The following is a 12,964-nucleotide window of genomic DNA, read 5'->3' on the forward strand; positions in this document are numbered from 1 at the left end:
GAAGATTGCTTTTGACTATGTAAGCTTGAAGGAGAACATGAATCTCAATATATATTAATTGATTTATATCACCCTATTTAAAACGTTTATCTTCAGATTTCAGAATCTATTTGGGTAAGTAGAAATGAAAAATGAAGGTCATTTCATGGCTCATATTATTTTTAACTTTAAAAATGAATATGAATATGATGATTAAGTTTCTATCCAACCACTTAAAATATATAAAAATGTCCAAAACCCAGTATGAGTTGAGGCTGATATAGTATATCCCTTTGAAAAGTCAAATGATTATACAGTTTTGAACCTCAGTTTCATGCCTTAAATATCATGGAGGGATGCCCAACTTATTAAACTGTTAGGCTATGGCACATCAAAGCTAGGATACAGTGCAGGATCAAACAACAAAATCAAATTGGCAAGTACAGAAAGTAACCCATAATTACATTTCACATACAAGGTGGAAGTCCAGATCTAAGATAACAGAAATTTCAGGTAGAACTCATTCAACAGCATGGAGGAAAATAATTAGTAGGAAGCGGTATATAGAGTGGATGAGAGTACAAACTTTTACTTACAGATAAACTTGAATTGGGGGGCCTGGGTGGCTCAGTTGGTTAAGCGTCCAACTTCGGCTCATGTCTCACAGTCCATGAGTTCAAGCTCCACATCGGACTCTGTGCTGACACCTTGGAGCCCGGAGCCTGCTTTGGATTCTGTGTCTCCCTCCGTTCTGCCACCCCCCACCCCTGCTCATGCTCTGTCTCAAACACGTCTCCGGAGGCAAGGGAAACAAAAACAAAAATGAACTACTGGGACCTCATCAAAATAAAAAACTTCTGCACAGAGAAGGAAATAATCAGCAAAACTAAAAGGCAGCCAACAGAATGGGAGAAGATATTTGCAAATGACATATCAGATAAAGGGTTAGTATCCAAAATCTATAAAGAACTTTTCAAACTCAACACCCGCAAAACAAATAATTCAGTGAAGAAATGGGCAAAAGACATGAATAGATGCTTCTACAAAGAAGACATCCAGATGGCCAACTGACACATGAAAAGATGCTCAACATCACTCATCATCAGGGAAATACAGATCAAAACCACAATGAGATACCACCTTACACCTGTCAGAATGACTAACATTAACAACTCAGGCAGCAACAGATGTAGGCGAGGATGCGGAGAAAGAGGATCTCTTTTGCATTGTTAGTGGCAAAGCAAGCTGGTGCAGCCACTCTGGAAAACAGTATGGAGGTTCTCAAAAAATTAAAAATAGAACTACCCATGACCCAGCAATTGCACTACTAGGCATTTATCCAAGGGATTCAGGTGTGCTGTTTCGAAGGAACACATGCACCCCCATGTTTATAGCAGCACTATCAACAATAGCCAGAGTATGCAAAGAGTCCAAATGCCCATTGATGGATGAATGGATAAAGAAGATGTGGTATATATATACAATGGAGTATTACTCGGCAATCAAAAAGAATGAAATCTTGCCATTGGCAAGTACGTGGATGGAACTGGAGGGTATTATGCTAAGTGAAATTAGTCAGAGAAAGACAAATATTGTATGACTTCACTCGTATGGGGACTTTAAGAAATAAAACAGAGGAACATAAGGGAAGGGTAACAAAAGTAATATAAAAACAGGGAGGAGGACAAAGCACAAGAGACTCTTAAATATGGAGAACAAACAGGGGGTTACTGGAGGGGTTGTGGAAGTGGGGGATGGGCTAAATGGGCAAGGGGCATTAAGGAATCTACTCCTGAAATCATTGTTTCACTATATGCTAACTAATTTGGATGTAAATTTAAAAAAAAACTAAAAAAAATTAAAACGTAAAAAATAAACATTAAAAAATTTTAAAAAACAAATGAATTTGATCACCAGGTTTGCTTTTTATTAAATCCAAAGTTCATGACTTATACCAGTTATTTAATATTTCTAAGCCTCAATTTCCTCATCTGGAAAATGGAGATAATAGTACGTACATTATGAAATTGGCTGTGGGAATTAATGGAATTACTGCCAACTGCCATGTTATTTTTGAGTGTTACACTGTGAGATAATGTGCACAAAATGCATAGGAAAACCCTTGATTCAGAGTTAGCACTCAGTGAGTAGGAACTGCTCTTTTTATGATAATTGTTATAATAACCCAAATTATTATTATAACCAATTATAATAAGCCCAATCAATTAGATCTTGATTTGCACAATAATTCATTCATGACCAGCCCAATTCTTGCTTTAAAGGTCATTATGCTTTCAGCATATTCAGAAGTAATGTATTAGTTTTCATTCATATATTTATAACCCAGACACAGTGTGTAAACAAAATAGCAAGCTATTTAGCAGTTATAATGATGCTTGTAAACAAGCTTTTGTAGTAAAAGCTTGAGTATTTATGTTGCCTTTCATATTGTATGTGATGAGAATTTCATCTGAAGTTGCTTTAAATGATAGTGATTTCTGTCTGCTGTTCATATTTCTCATTATATTTTAAGATTCTCCTTCAAGGATTGGCAGAGTAAAAAGAATATAACCAAAAATGAGGTTTGAGAGAAAGTCATATTCTAGTCTCTCTGCTTTTAGATACAATTCTTAGAATAATGATTTCATTTGAGGTTCTTTTCAGGTACCACTTTAAAATATGTCATTTCACAATTCATTTCTAATGCCCCTAAAAGTGTTTAAAAACAATACTGATTCAAAATAGAGGAAGCCAAGATAACATTTAAATGCTAAACACTACCATTATGCTTAGCATCTTTTCAGCCTCAACAGTGAATGAGTGAAAGACTACAGTGGGAGAAATGGGAATTTCATATGAAGCAAGGTGAAATATTTTGATCTGTGGTTTTAAAGGAATTTGAAAGAAATAGTAGCTGTTTTTTTTTTTTTAATAAATGATGCTCTTTAATATATGGAAAGCAGTGGACTCTGGGGAAGTTTACAATCATATATCACCTTAGGTGAGAATGATGTTTTGGCCTTGATACAAACTGATAGAAAAATTATATCAAGGCTTTGTTTGTTTGGAAATGTGTTGTTATTGGCATCTGCCCTTTGATAAAATTCCAGAAGTTTCTTATTCTTGATTCTTAATTTTAGACATATGTTGTCACATATTAAAATTAAGTAGTCATCAGATTGTAACTTTTAATTAGGTTATCATATTGTACACTTTGGGTTACATGTAAAATATTTCTGATGAGTGTAACATTCTTAGGAACACTATTATTGTTATTCAAAGTAGGACAGATTTGAATGGATGTTCCCAGGTATATTTCATGTGACCACATCCTGAATATTCTTAGCATATTATCTAATGGTAAAACATGTCATAGGTTGTAATGTTTTCAAAAGAAAATACTGTCTCGAGCATTAGAGACGTTACAGTATTTGATTTGTTCTGCACAATTTTTATGGAAGGGAAATGGCCAAAACAGATCTATTTGGCACTTTGAGTAGTAGTCAAAACAAAATCACAGTTCAGAAAGGAATCTAGTTTCTAAAGAAATGCTTCCAGAAGCAAAGAAATGCTGATGATTAATTTGATTTACTGGAAGGAGTTTTCTTGTCAGCATCTCCTATCAATCTTCACCACTTTATTTCCCCAAAGCATTTATCAGTGGTTTCTTTCATCTTCTCTCCTTGCTAGTGATGTTTATTTCCTTTGGTATCCTCAGTACCTAGAACAGTACCAGGCACATGGTCGTTACTCAATTACAGGCAGGAAAATGGATCTCCCAGTGAGTCTTTGGTGAGCAAAATTAGTTCTTCATCTGCACATGGATTTTTTTTACCTGTGAATAATGAAAATACAAATAAGTGGGAATTTGTTAATTGTTTTATATTGAAAAAGAACTCAAATCTGGAAGACTTCTAGAATACCTGTTTTAATCAGTTAAATACTTATCACCATAATATTTCAAACATTACAGAGATGGGCCATATTTGGCTTTGGGCAAGATAAAACACTTATTAACAATCACATTTTCATGGAGAAAAGCATTAGTTTATATGCTAAAGTCAAACTCCTGTGCTTTGAGAATACAGGTATTTTTTGGGTAGAATTTGTTTGTAAAGCATTCTAACGTTCTTCCTCAGGGGAGATGCTAAAATTAGTACAAATGACGTGAAATTTTAGATGCCAGTGAAAGTTTGGAAACAATTTGTTTGCCTTGAAAGCGAGTTTCATTGGTGTAGTGCTATATTTCTAAATTCAAGTTTTATGGAGGCTGCTTCAGATTCTGTATCTGTCTCTCACTGCCCCTCCCATTCTGTCTCTCTCTCTGTGTCTCTCTCAAATGTAAATAAACATTAATTTAAAAAAAAAAATCACATCTTCCCCAATGATCTTACAGTACAGAAGATGATGTGAAGATTGCTCTACCATAATGAGTTATTATTATTGAAAAAGGAAAAACAATTAACTCTACATTATCAGTACTCTTTAATGGCAGAGCTGGTCACAAATATCTCATTCCTGCATGGTTCTAGGTTGCAAATAAGCAAATACTTACAATTGCAGTTGTGCATTGTAGTAGCTATGGGAGCAATTTAGAGCAAATCATGATGAGAAAGGGCCCTTCAAATATAAGCCCAAATGTTTAAAATTTAAATAAAGTTAAATAACAAAGTGGTAATAGAGTAGCTTATTTAAAAATCATGTTTAAAAAAATACAATAAAAATCATATTTATTCTGGACGTTTATTCTATAATATCAGTATTCAATTTTGGCCTTTTCTTTATCCAAATAATGAGTTTAACCTTTGCCCTGAAGTAATTTGGCCAAAATATGCATTTATTTGGTACAATTCTAGTAAATAAAAGTTTTCAGCTGGTGTAATTACTATTTTGTTTTAGTGCTATTGATAATTAACCAAATGCGTTTTTAACCCTTTTGCAAGGAACCAGTTTTCAATAAGCTCTTTTAAAATCACCAGAACAATGAATAAATCTGTGTTTTCTTTAAAAATATTAGTATAGAGAGGCACTTGCCTAGCTCAGTTGGTAGAGCATCCAGCTCTTGATCTCGAGGTTGTGAGTTCGGGCCCCACACTGGGCATGGAGCCTACCTTAAAAATTAGTATAGATAAGACACCAATTTAAAGCAAAACCATAAGGAAGTTATAAAAACTTCATTTCTATTTAAGTATGTCCGTGTATACCTCCCCCTATATACTTCTTGACCACTATTTAGACTTTCCTGTGCTACCTACAGGGTTGGGTAAACTGCATTTACACTCCATTTTGCACTGTGAATCCACATTTCCATTCATCTTCAGGGTGACCTGCCTCAGCCCTGGGTCCTCTCAGCTAGCATTGCACTCCTTCTGGGAAGATGTCGGATGTAGGTTTTATTTCTCTGTGTGTAGGTTGGCTATTCACATTGATTATGAGCTACTTCTGCTCTGTGGTTTTTCTTCAATTAAACACTACAAGCATAAATAAATTTACCAGCCTCTTCTTATAACCATCACTTGCCCTTATCAGTAAGGGAATGGCATGTGTCTTTCATATGAAAGAAATAAAGCTAAAGTGTATCCTCCTCTTTTTGACTAGATATTTGATGTATTTCTTCTTGATGTTTTTTCTCATCTCTCACCCAAGTATGAAATTTAAAGAGATCCTTTGTTACAAATAAGCCCAACTCAAATATAAAATCTCATGTTATAAGATGATTCACTAAGCAGTACCCTTGTGCTAAACTACTCTCCTTGGATATAGATTTGTTTGATGGTTTTGAACTGCCCTTTTGCTACTACCCCCCACTTGTCCTTGAATGCCCCATATTTTCCTCTATCCAGTATAATTCAGAGTAGACTAAAAATAACAGCTCTAGAAGATGATGAAATGAGTCCATTCTACTGTGAATATTTAGAAAAAGAGAAAAGTAATGCTGTTGTATTAAAACTTTTTAACTTTCCTCAGCTTTTTTTGATATTTTCTGGAATCTGAGTGCAGTTTCCACCTGTCAGAGGTATTTGCTCTGTTATTTCATGGTTGTACCTGGGAATTGCATATTTCCCCAATTTCTTAAAATCTGGAGGTAAATGAAGCACATGTACTCTTATCCTTCTCTTAACCTTCATCTTGGCTCTGGGGTCCTTTGGATGGGCTATGTAAGAGAGACTATACCACCACAGTGGTTGGTAGATTGCTTAGAGGTCGTACCCGCTAATTGCACTATGCTGGTGAAAATAACGGTTTTTATGTTTGAACTGGGAACTATTTGGCACTTGTCCATGACAAGTTATTCAATTTGGACATCACAATATCCTCTAATATATGCCTGTGGAAATTAGCATTTGATATGATTTATATTGCAGTGTATCTTTAGATTTTTTGATTATATAATTTATAACTTAGACATGATTTTTAAATCAAATTTTAAATATTAGCAGAAACTCAAATTTTACTTATGTAGCAATATTTCTCTTCTAATCAAATTCTTAGCTGACTCTTCTGATTTAGCTACCTTTATTACTTTGAAATAAATATGAAACACATTTCAGTGTTCTAAATAGAGTGACCTAAAAACACCCAATTAAAAATTATGTTATAAAAATACATATAATTGCTGGAAAGAGGCATCATTAAAACAGATTTTATATATGATTCCAGAATTCCATTCCTAGTATATACCCAGGAAAATTAAAAATGTTTGTCACATATACATAAAAATGTATGTGAGTATTCATAGAAGCATTATTCATAGAAACCAAAAGTAAAAGCAGTTCAAATTATCAATCAGTTGGTCAATGGATAAACAAAATGTGATATATCCACACAATGGAATATTATTATGCCAAAACAGGAATGAAATGCTTATTAAACATGGATAAACCTTGAAAATTGTATGTTAAGTGTAGGAAGCTAGTTACAAAAGATAAAATTATGTTCTATTCATACATAATTCCAAAATAGACAATTCTGTAAAGACAGAAAGTAGAAGATGTGGCTTTTTAGGGTTGGAGGGTAGAAGTGGGAAGAAATGGGTACAGAGTTTCGTTTAGGAGTAATGAAAATATTTGAAATTAGGTTTTGTGGTTGTACAACTCTATGAATATGCTAAAAACCAATGAATTGTACACTTAAAGTGGGAAAATTGTATGGCATATGATTTATATTTCTGTAAAGCTGTTACTTTTTAAAAATCAGGTTTTAAATGGTATTTTTAAAAAATTATCAAGAGCCTCTAAGAAATAGAATTCGAGTAATTATGACTTGATCAATTTGTAGATATTTCTCTTCTCTATAAAGACTTTTGTTGATCTTACCTTGTATGTTTAACTCTGCTATTAGAAAGTGGTATTGTTTTAGAAAAGCTTTTATTTTTGAAATTGTGCTATAGAATAAAGTGTTACTGTGCTTGAAAAACCAGCAGTGTGTATCATGAATCTTTTTCATTATTTTGAAAAATACATTTTGATCTTGTATTCATGCTCCAATTCACAAGTTAGAAAAAAAATGTAGCCTCATTTTTCTCTGGCCTGGATTAATGAGTTTCAAAAATATGTTAATAGTATGTTGAATTCCAGACTCAGCTATACCAGTTCCATCTAAAGAAAGGCATATTAAAATATTTAATCCAGCGTGATTATGTTTTTTGTCAGTATGTTTAGATACTGGGGTTTATGTGATAAAGAAAAAGATTATAGTTGATGGATACAAAATATAATTATTTATTCAACTATTTGCTGAGCATCTATAAAATTTGTACCACAATGGGGTTCCATAGAAAAATAAGTGAGAACTCTCTTTAGGCTTTAACTGTTGGAATGGTAGAGGAGATAAAAGGACACATACACACATGAACTCATGTGAAGTGGACACACAAAATACCACACAGCCTTACAGGCAAATATATGCCCACTAACATATACACACAAAAACATAAGAAGATCTACATCAAATATATACATGCACTTGTGCACACACACATGAAAAACAAACAACAAGGGAGAGAGAGTTTGAGATTATTTTTCTTTAGAGGATCAGGGACAGTGAAGGAAGTACCTTTGTATTACACTGTTACATTCTGGAAGATGTAGTTGGAGACTAGGAAGAGTAGAGATTAATTTTGGGGGGGGGGAAACGTTGAGAAATCACACATGTTTACCTAAAATTAAAACCAGCAACAACTGGGTATGTTGGAGGTAGGACGGGAGTCTTGACGATTAGTGAAAGCACTGATTTTAGTAGTTTTGAGAATGGATGTAATATTCTTAGGCAAGTTTCTGTGATGAGATTGGATAAATTCAATAAGAGTGATTATCCAGAGCTTAAAATTGGCAAGACAGTGATAATGTTAAATTCAAATGCTAAATTCTTCTCAGACACCCCTGATCACATGAAGTCCAGACTGCATAGAAAGGCTAAAAAAGTAACAAAAGAAAATGATAAAACTGAAATGTGTTGTTTGTGTCAAGAGACTGGGGGATTTATCTTCATAATGCCGTATGTCAATGATACCAGTTTCATGATCTATCGTGTGTCAGGACACTGTGCTAGACACTTTAAGCTGTTGAGATGTATATATATGGTAAAGATTATTAATAACTTTGGTGAATGAGAAAGTTCAAGTCCACACAGACTAGGTACATAAATACTCAGAGCTATCAAGTGGCAAAGCAAGGAACCAAAGTCAGGATGATGTGATCTCAAAATGTGTCCTATTTAGGAATCCCTGCAGTTTCTCTTTTGCTAAAAATATCTCAATAAACATAAAAGTCACTTTATCTGATTTCATAGTGTCAAAAACAAGATAACAGGCCCAAAATGGAATCTGCTAAGCCACATGACCCCAAACCAAGACTTAACCTAATTGTAGTTTTGGCCTCTCCCAGAAATAGAATCTGAAACCCATCAATCAGGAGTCTCCTGGTCAGCACTAGTGAGGTAGTCTGCCTCATGGACTCCTGCTGTCCCCTAAGGGAAAGTGACCTTTTCACAACTAATCCACCTTTTGCTGGTATAACTTCCTTGTCAGACTCCCTTCTGCCTATAAAAGTTTTACATTTTGTACAGCAACTCAGAGGTCCTTTTTTATGTGCTAGATAGGATGCTACTTGATTCATAAATGTTTGAAGAAAGCCAATAAGATCTTTAAAATATATGCAAAAAATTTTTTTAACAATAGTGATTAAATCAACCCCAACATCAGTTTGATTCTAATTCCTCTGGTACCTCGTGAAACTGTTATCATAGGAGATTTTTATACCCATTATTTCTTTATATTCCTATCATTGTTTATTTTCACATTTTCTTCCTTAAGAATGTTTCCCTTTCTTGGGGTACCTGAGAGGCTTAGTTGGTTATGCTTCAGACTCTTGAGTTGGGTCATGATCTCACAGTTTGTGGGGTCGAGCCCTGTGTGGGTTTTGTGCTGACAGTGCAGGGCCTGCTTGGGATTCTCTCTCTCTCCTTTTCCCTCTGCTCCTACCCACTCGTTCTCTCTGTCTCTCTCAAAATAAATAAATAAACGTTAAAAAAAAATTAGCACAGTGGAACAGTAAAAACAAGTAAGTGGCAAGAGTTCAGAGACCTAGAAAGATCTTTTACTTATCATGCCATGGTAATACTGACTCAACTTTCTTATCTATCAAATGTGATTAATAATAGTCTTGTGGAATTACTCATTTATAACATATAAGCACGCATGGGAAAGTAGGGCATTTATGGAGATCTGTCAAATATTTGTAAGCAGATAAGACTTGAGGGGGTTTTTACTATGTGTGGAGTTGAATTATCAATACTAAATATAACCACCTTTCCCCAACCTGGGATTGTGTTCTGATGGAGTCAAAGAATGGAATCAATGAACAAGGCTAGGAGCAATGCTAGGACCAAATTTATTTTATTTTGTTTAAGTTTTTATGTATTTATTTATTTTTGAGAGCAAGAGATAGAGTGTGAGCAAGGGAGGGGCGGGGGAGGGGGTGGGGGAGTTGCAGAATCCAAAGCAGGCTCCAGGCTCAGAGCTTGACCCAGGGCTTGAACCCACCATGTAGCAGATCATGACCTGAGCCAAAGTCAGAAGCTGAACCGACTGAGCCATCCAGGCACGCCTGGTCGGGGGCTGCTTTTATAGGACAGAAGACTGTAGTCCATGGGTTGTTTTCTTGACAATTCCTTCCATCTTATCTCTGCCCACCAGGATGTGGTCTGGTGGTGATGGTGGTGGTGCAGCTAAGATTCCTGTTTTTCAGTTCTGAATCTAAGGGCCTGTTAACCCTATTCTGTCTAACAAGCCCCCTGTCTCCTAGCTTATTAAGACTGTCAATTAGTTCATTTTTCTTAATCTAAAAAACATTCACATTTATACTTGTTGATGCTATGGGACAAAAAAAACCACAAAACAAAACAAAACTGAAACACTGTAGACTTGACATACAATTATTAGTTTATAAGACATCCTTAAAATGTGAATCTAAGATATCTATCTCAACACAATGTATTCACTAAATTGTGATTGCAGACCAACTATGTCAGTCACTGAGTACAGGCGGGTATGTGGCCAAATTCTGGCCAGTAGAAGGTTACTGGCAGTGCTGAAAACATGCCATGTACCATTCTTGTTCTTTCCTCTTCCAGTGACAACCTTTGATGCCAAGTATTAAACGTGTCAGGGTCTCAGGAAGAAGCCTGAGTCCCTAAAACTATGCCATCAAGGTATCAATCTTGGACTTTATATGAGTAAGGAATAAACTTCTATGTGTTAAGGTACTTAGCTTATGGGATAATATTCCCTTAACTAATATAATCTCTGTTATAAGAGAAATTATATAAAGGAGTTGATAGAATTTTTTGTACTTCTTTGGGTCAGAGATGAGTATGAAAATTGTTCCCAAAAAGGTAAAATGTGTGACCAGGTTTTCTTTATTTATTTAAAATATGTATTAAGCTCATACTGTGTGCTAGACATTGTGCTCAGTGGTAGGCATAAACTAGAGAATTCTACAGATAAAATACCCTAATTCATGGAACTTGTAGTCAATTGTGGGAGGGAGGCAGTTAAGAAGTAAAGAAAGAAGTGACATAATCATTGACCACTGATTATTATAATACTTTGAAAGAAACTAAAGGGGTAATATGATAGCAAATGACTGATCAAGGAAGGCTGCTGTTGCTTTTTTTTTTAACATAATTGGCAATGTTATATTTGTTTCAGGTATACAACATAGTGGTTTGAGAATTCTGTATTTTTGCAGTGCTCACCATAAGTGTCCTTACCATATGTCACTTTATGAAGTTATTCAATATTAGAGAAAGTGATAATAAGACTGAATATACAAAGCCAACAATAAAAGCAGAAGAGGAGGCTTTCTAGAAATATGAAACTACAAAGTCAACATCCTATTGTACAAAACAGCTGTAACCCATTGAAGTAATTTGCCTGTAAACTTCCAAACTTTATTTCCTTGTACTTTGATTGTCAATAATTTGGCACTATTGCCTTTTTTCAATAATATGTCAAATGGAAAAGTTTTAATCCATATATAAACATCCATGGGACTGGAAGGTTTTTGACACCTAAAATGACTTTTCTAATTAGCAAACTTACCATTTTTAAACTCCTTAAATTTTACATGCTCAATGTATTCAACTGAGCTGAGACTGACAGCAAGATAAATCTATTTAGTTATTCATGATTAACTTGAATATCATCATGGTTAATATTCCTTAAAGCAGATTTAACTCCAGTGAGACTGAATTGAACAGAATTCTAGAAGGCACATTTGTGGAGATGACACAAGTATACTCTTAAGCTTACTGTCAGTGTGGTTGAGTAAGAAAACAATTTCTAAACTTAGAAAAACTATAGGAATAAGTTCACAACCTTTCCTAGAGGCGCATATATGAAGGCATTTATCTCTTTACCTCATTATTTACCTCTTTAAGGTTGGTTTCAAAAGATCATCTTAGAGAATTTGATGTAGAAGAGAGTACTAGATAGGCTTTATATATATAATATATGTATTACATATCTATCATATATATACATATATATATATATGCATATATATATGCATATATAAAGTTATATTAAGAAATCTCAGAATCATACCGGATGAAGTTTTTTAAGATATAAAAATAAACTTCCCATGTGAATATTTTATCCAAGATGCCACAAAAGAGAACTTTTAACTTTTGGATATATGATTCTAGAATCTTGAAGTTGTTGAGGCATCTGAACACAATTTACAAATGAGGAGGTGAAGGTCTGGTTGTGAGTGTGTATGTGGGAGCAAGAGTGGGAGAGATGAATGTGGTCCAGGTTCTCTGAGCATATGCTCCTGGGTCTTTGTACCACACCTCCCATATCTTCCCAAGGCTTTATTTATATTTACCTATTTATTCTTTCCCTGTCTGCTCTCTCTGAGTAATCTTTTTTTTTTCTTTTTAATTTTTTTATTTGAGAAAGTTCAAGTGTGTGCAGAAAGAGGGGCAGAAGGGGAGAGAGGGGGGGGGTGGAGAGAGAATCTAAAGCAGGCTCCATGCTCAGTGCAGAGCTCCATGCAGGGCTTGATCCCATGACATTAGATCATGACCTGAGCCAAAGTCCAGAGAACTGACTGAGCCGCCCAGGCGCTCCTCTCTTTGAGTAATCTTAATGCTGATTTATTTCTGACATATTTTTGTCTTTTTAAAAAATATTTAATGTTTATTTATTTTTGAAAGAGAGAGACAGAGACAGAGATAGAGACAGAGTGCGAACAGGGGAGGGGCAGAGAAAAAGCAGGAGATACAGAATCCAAAGCTGTCTCCAGGTTCCGAGCTATCAGCACAGAGCCTGGTGTGGCGCTTGAAATCACTAACCATGAGATCATGACCTGAGCCGAAGTTGGAGGCTTAACTGACTGAGCCACCCAGGTGCCCCTATTTTTGTCTTTTTAAAATTTAATTTAGTTTTAGTTTTATTTTAAAAAGAGAGAATGCAAGTTGG

This window comes from Prionailurus bengalensis, chromosome A2 (assembly GCF_016509475.1).
Source record: "Prionailurus bengalensis isolate Pbe53 chromosome A2, Fcat_Pben_1.1_paternal_pri, whole genome shotgun sequence".
Classification (NCBI taxonomy): Eukaryota; Metazoa; Chordata; class Mammalia; order Carnivora; family Felidae; genus Prionailurus; species Prionailurus bengalensis.